The following is a 7597-nucleotide window of genomic DNA, read 5'->3' on the forward strand; positions in this document are numbered from 1 at the left end:
CCGCGCCCGGCCAAGGTCAGGAGTTTAAAACCAGCCTGACCAATATGGAAAACCCTGTCTCTACTAAAAATGCAAAAAAAAAAAAAAAAAGTGTGGTGGCGCATGCCTGTAATCCCAACTACTTGGGAGGCTGAGGCAGGAGAATTGCTGCAACCCAGGTTGCAGTGAGCCAAGATCGCACCATGGCACTCCAGCCTGGGCAACGAGAGTGAAACTCTGTCTCAAAAAAATAAAAATAAAAAATAATAAAAAAAATAAATAACAAAAATAGCAAATATATCTAACGTGTTCTGATTAAATGGAAATGCTAATTTTGGCCATATAATAATTCTCCTGTATGTGAACATCTATATTTATTACTTCTTGTTTCCCTTGGTTTGTCTACCACTCCATATGTTACATTGACCTCATCCCAGTAGTTTTATAGTAAGTTTTCTTTTCTTTTTTTTTTTTTTTTGAGACAGAGTCTCACTCTTGTTGCCCAGGCTGGAGTACAGTAGCGCGATCTCAGCTCACTGCAACCTCCACCTCTCGAGTTCAAGTGATTCTCCTGCCTCAGCCTCCCAAGTAGCTGGAATTACAGGCATGTGCCACCACGCTCAGCTAATTTTGTATTTTTAGTAGAGATGGGGTTTTACCATGTTGGTCAGGCTGGTCTTGAACTCCTGACCTCATGTGATCTACTGCCTTGGTCTCCCAAAGTGCTGGGATTACAGGCGTGAGCCACTGCACCTGCCCGGCCTATACTAAGTTCTCTAAAATCTGGCAAGGCAAATAGGACCCCCTCTCCATTCTGTTGCTTATTATTTACTTATTATTTAAAATGTTATTATTTATTTTATTTTATATTCTTTATTTTATTTATTGAGACAGATTCTCTTGCTCTTTCGTCCAGGCTGGAGTGCAGTGGCACGATCTCAGCTCACTGTAACCTCTGCCTCCTGGGTTCAAGGGATTCTCCTGCCTCAGCCTCTCAAGTAGCTGGGAATACAGGTGTGTGTCACCATGCCTGACTCGTTTTTGTATTTTTAGTATAGACGGGGTTTTGCCATGTTGCCCAGACTGGTCTGGAACTCCTGAGCTGAAATTGATTCACCTGCCTCGGCCTCCCAAAGTGCTGCGATTACAGGCGTGAGCCACCGTGCCCGGCCTTCAGTATTTATTTATTTATTTTTGAGACAGAGTCTCACTGTGTTACCCAGGCTGGAGTACAGTGGCACGATCTCTGCTCACTGCAACCTCCTCCTCCCCGGTTCAAGAGATCCTCCTGCCTCAGCCCCCTTAGTAGCTGGGATTACAGGCATGGGTCACCACTGCCAGGCTAATTTTTGTATTTTTAGTACAGACGGGATTTCGCCATGTTGGCCAGGCTGGTCTTGAACTCCTGACCTCAGGTGATCCACTCGCCTTGGCCTCCTTTTTTTTTGAGACGGAGTCTCACTTTGTCACCAGGCTGGAATGCAGTGGCGGGATCGTGGCTCGCTGCAGCCTCCACCTCCCGGGTTCAAGCAATTCTCCTGCCTCAGCCTCATGAGTAGCTGGAACTACAGGTGCGCGCCACCATGCCAGCTAATTTTTTGTATTTTTAGTAGAGACGGGTTTTCACTATGTTGGCTAGATGGTCTCCATCTCCTGACTGCGTGATCTGCCTGCCTCGGCCTCCCAAAGTGCCAGGATTAGAGGCGTGAGCCACCACACCTGGCCCAAATCCAGTATTTTTTAAAACAACTAGTGGCACTTACTCATTCCTATACATTTATGATAAATTTACCCAATTCACACACACACAATGAAAACTTGGGATTCTAATTGAAATTGCATTATATTGTATTTATCTCGAGATAACTGATTTTTCTTGTTTTCTTTTTTTAGTTTTTCCATCTGAGAATCTATCATTTTCTTTGGATCTTGGCTTATGTCCTTAAATAAGGATTTGTGGTCTTCTGCATACAGGTTCTGTGCCATTCCTTCTTTGTGTGTGCCATTCCTATTACACTTATTTCTTGATATTTATTGCTATTGTCTTTTGAGATGGAGCCTTGCTCTGTTGCCCAAACTGGAAAGCAGTGGCAGGATCTTGGCTCACTACAATCTCTGCCTCCTGGGTTCAAGCAATTCTCCTGCCTCGACCTCCCGAGTGGCTGGGATTACAGGCTTACACTATCACGCCCAGCTAATTTTTGTATTTTCACTAGAGACAGGGTGTCACCATGTCGGCCAGGCTGATCTCGAACCTGACCTCAGGTGATCCTCCTGTCTCGACCTCCCAAAGTTCTGGGATTACAGGTGTGAGCCACCATGCTTGGTCTTATTGTCATTATTTTGAATGGAATGTTTTCTTGTTCTCTAATTTTTCACAGTGCTTCTGCTGGAAGATAAAATTAATATTTTTCTCCCTACTACTTATCTACCTTACTAAATTCTGTTAATTCCATAATATTTCTGGGTTTTGGTATACTATCCTATAATCAAAAAGGCATACATGTGTATGTATGTGTGTGTGTATAGATATAATATATAATATATATATATAATTTCCAAACACCCACTCTAACCAGAAAGAAATTTTTTTTTACCAGTGATTTTCTTCCTTTTTTGTTCCTTTTGAATGCACTAAAACCAGAGTAAGCTGGGCGCAGTGGCTCACTCCTGTAGTCTCAGTGCTTTGGGAGGCAGAGGCAGACGGATCACAAGGTCAGGAGTTTGAGACCAGCCTGGCCAACATGGTGAAACCCCGTCTCTATTAAAAATACAAAAAATTAGCCAGGGGTGGTGTCAGGCACCTGTAATTCTAGGTATTCGAGAGGCTGAGGCAGGAGAATCACTTAAACCCGAGAGGTGGGGAGGTTGCAGTGAACAGAGACCACGCCACTGTACTCCAACCTGGGCAACAGAGCAAGACTCCATCTCAAAAAAAAAAAAAAAAGAAAAAATAAAATAAAACCAGAGTAAGTCTATATCCCCATACATTTATTTTACTTTATTTATTTTGAGATGGAGTCTCGCCCTGTCACCCAGGCTGAGTGCAATCGTGCGATCTTTGCTCACTGCAACCTCTGCCTCCTGGGTTCAAGCGATTCTCCTGCCTCAGTATCCCAACTCGCTGGGATTACAGGCACCTGCCACCACGCCCAGCTAATGTTTGTATTTTTAGTAGAGACGGGGTTTCACCATGTTGGCCAGGCTGGTCTCAAACTCCTGACCTCCTGATTCACCCACCTCAGCCACCCAAAGTGCTGGGATAATAGGCGTGAGCCACTGCGCCTGGCCAGTTTTTTTAAAAATAGAGACACGGTCTTGCTCTGTTGCCTAGGCTGGTGTCAAGGGGTCCTCCTACTTTGGCCTCCCAAAGTGCTGGGATCACAGGCATGAGCCACCATACAGCCCCCTATACAGTTCTTGATTATTTATTTATTTATTTGTTTGTTTATTTATTTATTTATTTATTTATTTTTTTGTGAGACGGAGTCTCGCTCTGTCGCCCGGGCTGGAGTGCAGTGGCCGGATCTCAGCTCACTGCAAGCTCCGCCTCCCGGGTTTACGCCATTCTCCTGCCTCAGCCTCCCAAGTAACTGGGACTACAGGCGCCCGCCATCTCGCCCGGCTAATTTTTTGTATTTTTTAGTAGAGACGGGGTTTCACCATGTTCGCCAGGATGGTCTCGATCTTCTGACCTCGTGATCCACCCGTCTCGGCCTCCCAAAGTGCTGGGATTACAGGCTTGAGCCACCGCGCCCGGCCTGTTTATTTATTTATCTAGAGAGAGGTCTGGCTATTTTGACTAGGTGTTCAACTCTTGGCCTGAAGCAATTCTCCCACCTCGGCCTCACAAAATGTTTGGATTATAGGTGTGGCCAGCTCTTTTGTTTTTTGAGACTGAGTCTGGCTCTGTCGCCCAGGCTGGAGTGCAATGGTGTGATCTTGGCTCACTGCAACCCCCGCCTCCCGGGTTCAAGCAATTCTCCTGTCTCAGCCTCTCCAGTAGCTGGGATTATAGGTGCCCGCCACCATGCCCAGCTAATTTTTTTGTATTTGTAGTAGAGGTGGAATTTCACTATGTTAGCCAGGCTGGTCTCGAACTCCTGACATCAGGTGATCTACCCACCTTGGCCTCCCAAAGTGTTGGGATTACAGGTGTGAGCCACTGCACCCAGCCCAGCTCTTGATCTTAATTGAAATTATCTTAGTGTTTAACTATTTAGGAAAATTGATATTTCATTATCAGTCTATTACTGTGTTTTTTTTTTTTTTTTTTTTGAGGCCAGGTCTTGCTCCCCGAGCAGGTGCAGTGGGCGATCCGCTGCAAGCTCGCCCCGGGTTCCGCCATTCTCACTTGCTCAGCCTCGGTGGCTGGGACTACGAAGCCATACCCTGTGACTAATTTTCTTGTATTTTTAGTAGAGGCGGGGTTTCGTGTTAGCCAGGATGGTCTCGATCTCCTGACCTGTGAATCATGCGTCTCGGCCTCCCAAAGTGCTGGGATTGAGCCGAGCCACGGCGCCCGAGCCATTTTCTAAACTTAATGTATTGAATTAGGTTGATAGATTGTCTGCTATTAAAACCAACTTTGGGCTGGGCGTGGTGGCTCATGCTTGTAAATCCTTGGCTTTGCAGGAGGCGAGGTGTCGAATCACCTGTGATTAAGGAGTTCCAGGTTAGCTAGTGACATAGTGAAATCCTGTCTCTACTAAAAATACAAAAATTAACTGGGCATGGTGGCGTGCACCTGTAGTCCCAGCTACCTGGGAGGCTGAGGCAGGAGAATCGCTTGAACCGGGAGGCAGAGATCACGCCACTGCACTCCACCCTGGGCGACAGAGCGACACTCTATCTCAAAAAAAAAAAAAAAAACAAAAAAAAAGAAAAAAAAACCCCCACACACAAATGAATAAATTTAATTTTAAAATTAAAATTTAAAAATTGTAAATGTGTTTCACAATATTTTATTTTATTAAAATAGAAATGGGGTGTTGCTATGTTGCCTAGGCTGATCTGAAACTCTTGGCCTCAAGCTATCCTCCTGCTTTAGCCTCCCAGTGTGCTGGGATTACAGGTATATTTTTAATTTTTAGGATGCATACCAGGTCCCTTTCTTTTCTTTTTAACGATGAAAGCATTTAAGGCTATTCAATCTCCTCAGAGTATGAATTTTAGATTTGGATAACTCATGTTCCTAAAATGAGGGGGAAATGTTTTTTTTTCTTTCTTTTTTTTTTTTCTTTTTGAGGTGGAGTCTTGCTCTGTTGCCTAGGCTAGAGTGCAATGGCATGATCTCGGCTCACTGCAACCCTCTGCCTTCTGGGTTCAAGTGATTCAACTGCCTCAGCCTCCTGAGTAGCTGAGATTACAGGCGTGATCCACTGTGCCCAGCCGGAAATGTTTTCTAAATAAAAAAACAGAACATACTGATTTAAGGTTGTGAATTACAAGTTTAGATCGGAGCCATGAGGAAATTGGGAGATTTGATTTTAGACCTCATTAGGATAAGGCCTGGGCTCTTTGAGTGGGAGGGTAGGGACCACGTCTGCCATAGGTTTCAGGGCCTAAAACAGCTCCTGGCACAGGGTAAGGTACCAATGAGTACCTGCTTGACTGGATGGGACAGGAACTTGAACATGACCAGAGGGTAAGAAGTCAGCAAGTAGGACCAGATAGGGTAGAGTATATATATAGTGTAGCAGAGCTGGCCTGAAGTCTCAGACTTTGTACTTCTTTTTTTGTGTGTTTTGAGATGGAGTTTCACTCTTGTTGCCCAGGCTGGAGTGCAATGGTAGGATCTCGGCTCACTGCAACCTCCACTACTCTTGTTGCCCAGGCTGGAGGCAATGGCAGGATCTCGGCTCACTGCAACCTTCACCTCCGAGTTCAAGCAATTCTCCTGCTTCAGCCTCCCGAGTAGATGAGATGACAGGCGTGCACCACCGTGCCCAGCTAATTTTGTACTTTTAGTAGAGACGGGGTTTCATCATGTTGGTCAGGCTGGTCTCCCCGCTCCTGACCTCAGGTGATCCGGAGGCCTGCCTTGGCCTCCCACAGTGTTGGGATTACAGGCGTGAGCCACCGCGCCCAGCCGTAATTCTCAATCCGGCAATCTATCAGCTCACGAAGAGTTTGGCAGAGTCAGAATGGATCTGAAGCAGCACAGCAGAAATGAAAACAGAGCTAGGGACATAATCTAGGAAAAGGCTGGGACTGAAAGGGTGGAGGACAGTTGTCAAAAACGGAGATTTTCTGTTTACTTGAAATCTGCAGAGTAGATCCAAGTGTAGTCATAGGTGAACACATGTGCGCACACACAAATGGTAACTATGTGTGATGATGGACATGCTAATTAATTTGATTGTGGTAATGATTTCACAATATACCCCGATATCAAATTATCATACTGCATACCTTGAATGTATGCAATTTTGGGGGGTCAATTATGCCCCAATAAAGCCTAAAAAAAAAAAAAGAAAAAGGAAGCTCATCAAGGTGACCTGTCTACAGAGGCAAGCGGAGGGACTGAGCTTCAGGAACTCTAGTTTGCCTGCTGGGTAGGGACAGATGTTTAAGTTATAAGTCTCTGAAAGAGGCAGATGTGGATCTCCTGGGGACAGTGTTTGACATTCCCTGCTAAGAAAGAGAAAAAAAAAGGTGGTCTCGAGGTCAGGAAGGCTGGTCACTTCATAGCTGTCTGGGATCCTTGGGGCAAGGCAAGGGGCTGGCACCTTCAGCTGGTTGATGAGCTGAGAGGCTAGTGGCCCCAGAAGCACCCCTGGACAGTAGCACCCTCTGGACCCTAGCACCCATCTCCACCACCAGGGAGGAGGAAGGACAAGCCATGTCTGACCGCCCCTCCAAGCACTGGCTCAGACAGCAGTGGGTGATGGGGAAGAGCCTGCCTGCCTCCAGCCCCCCTCCCTGGGAGCCAGCAGCCCTGAGGAGCATGGGCAGGCGATACTGAGCTCCTCAACCCGACTCTCCTCCCTATCCCAAGAAGCCCTTTGAAAGGTTTTCCTGGCAGAGTTTAAAGCTTCAATTCATTCAACCACCTGGCATGAGGCCCAGGATGAGGGGATGCTGGGAAGGCCCTAGCCCCACACCCCTACTCTTACCTTAGCTGCCCCCACTTTCCTGGGACTCTGGCTAGCAGGCCTCCTACTGGCCTCTCTCTATCCAGTAGCACCCACTCCCATTCCCCTTGGGAACCCAGGTATCCTGCCACTTTCTAGTGGAGCAGATGGCCACCCTGGAGGCTCAGGCTTGCTAAATCAGACATTTAAATCCCGTAATCCTTGGTGAGAGGCTGCCGAGGGGGGAGGTAGTCCAATCCTAGAAGCAGGGGAGGGAGAGAACCTTGTGCCAGCCGTGGCCGGAGGGGAGGAGGGACAGTTGGTTCCTGAGTTATGAATGGAGCCACCCCCCTCCCTTGTTGTCATGCAGCCCGCAGACTGACCCAGTCTCCAGCCTTTGTTCCCCTCCCGGAACCCGGGCCCTGGGCCCCAGCCCACACTCATTGCAGACTCAGGTTGCTGCTTCCCAGCACCTCGTCACTCACCCCTGCACCTGCTGACCCTGGTAGCCTGCACTGGCATTCACGCCTCAGACACACAGG

Source organism: Papio anubis, chromosome 17 (assembly GCF_008728515.1).
Source record: "Papio anubis isolate 15944 chromosome 17, Panubis1.0, whole genome shotgun sequence".
Taxonomy (NCBI): domain Eukaryota; kingdom Metazoa; phylum Chordata; class Mammalia; order Primates; family Cercopithecidae; genus Papio; species Papio anubis.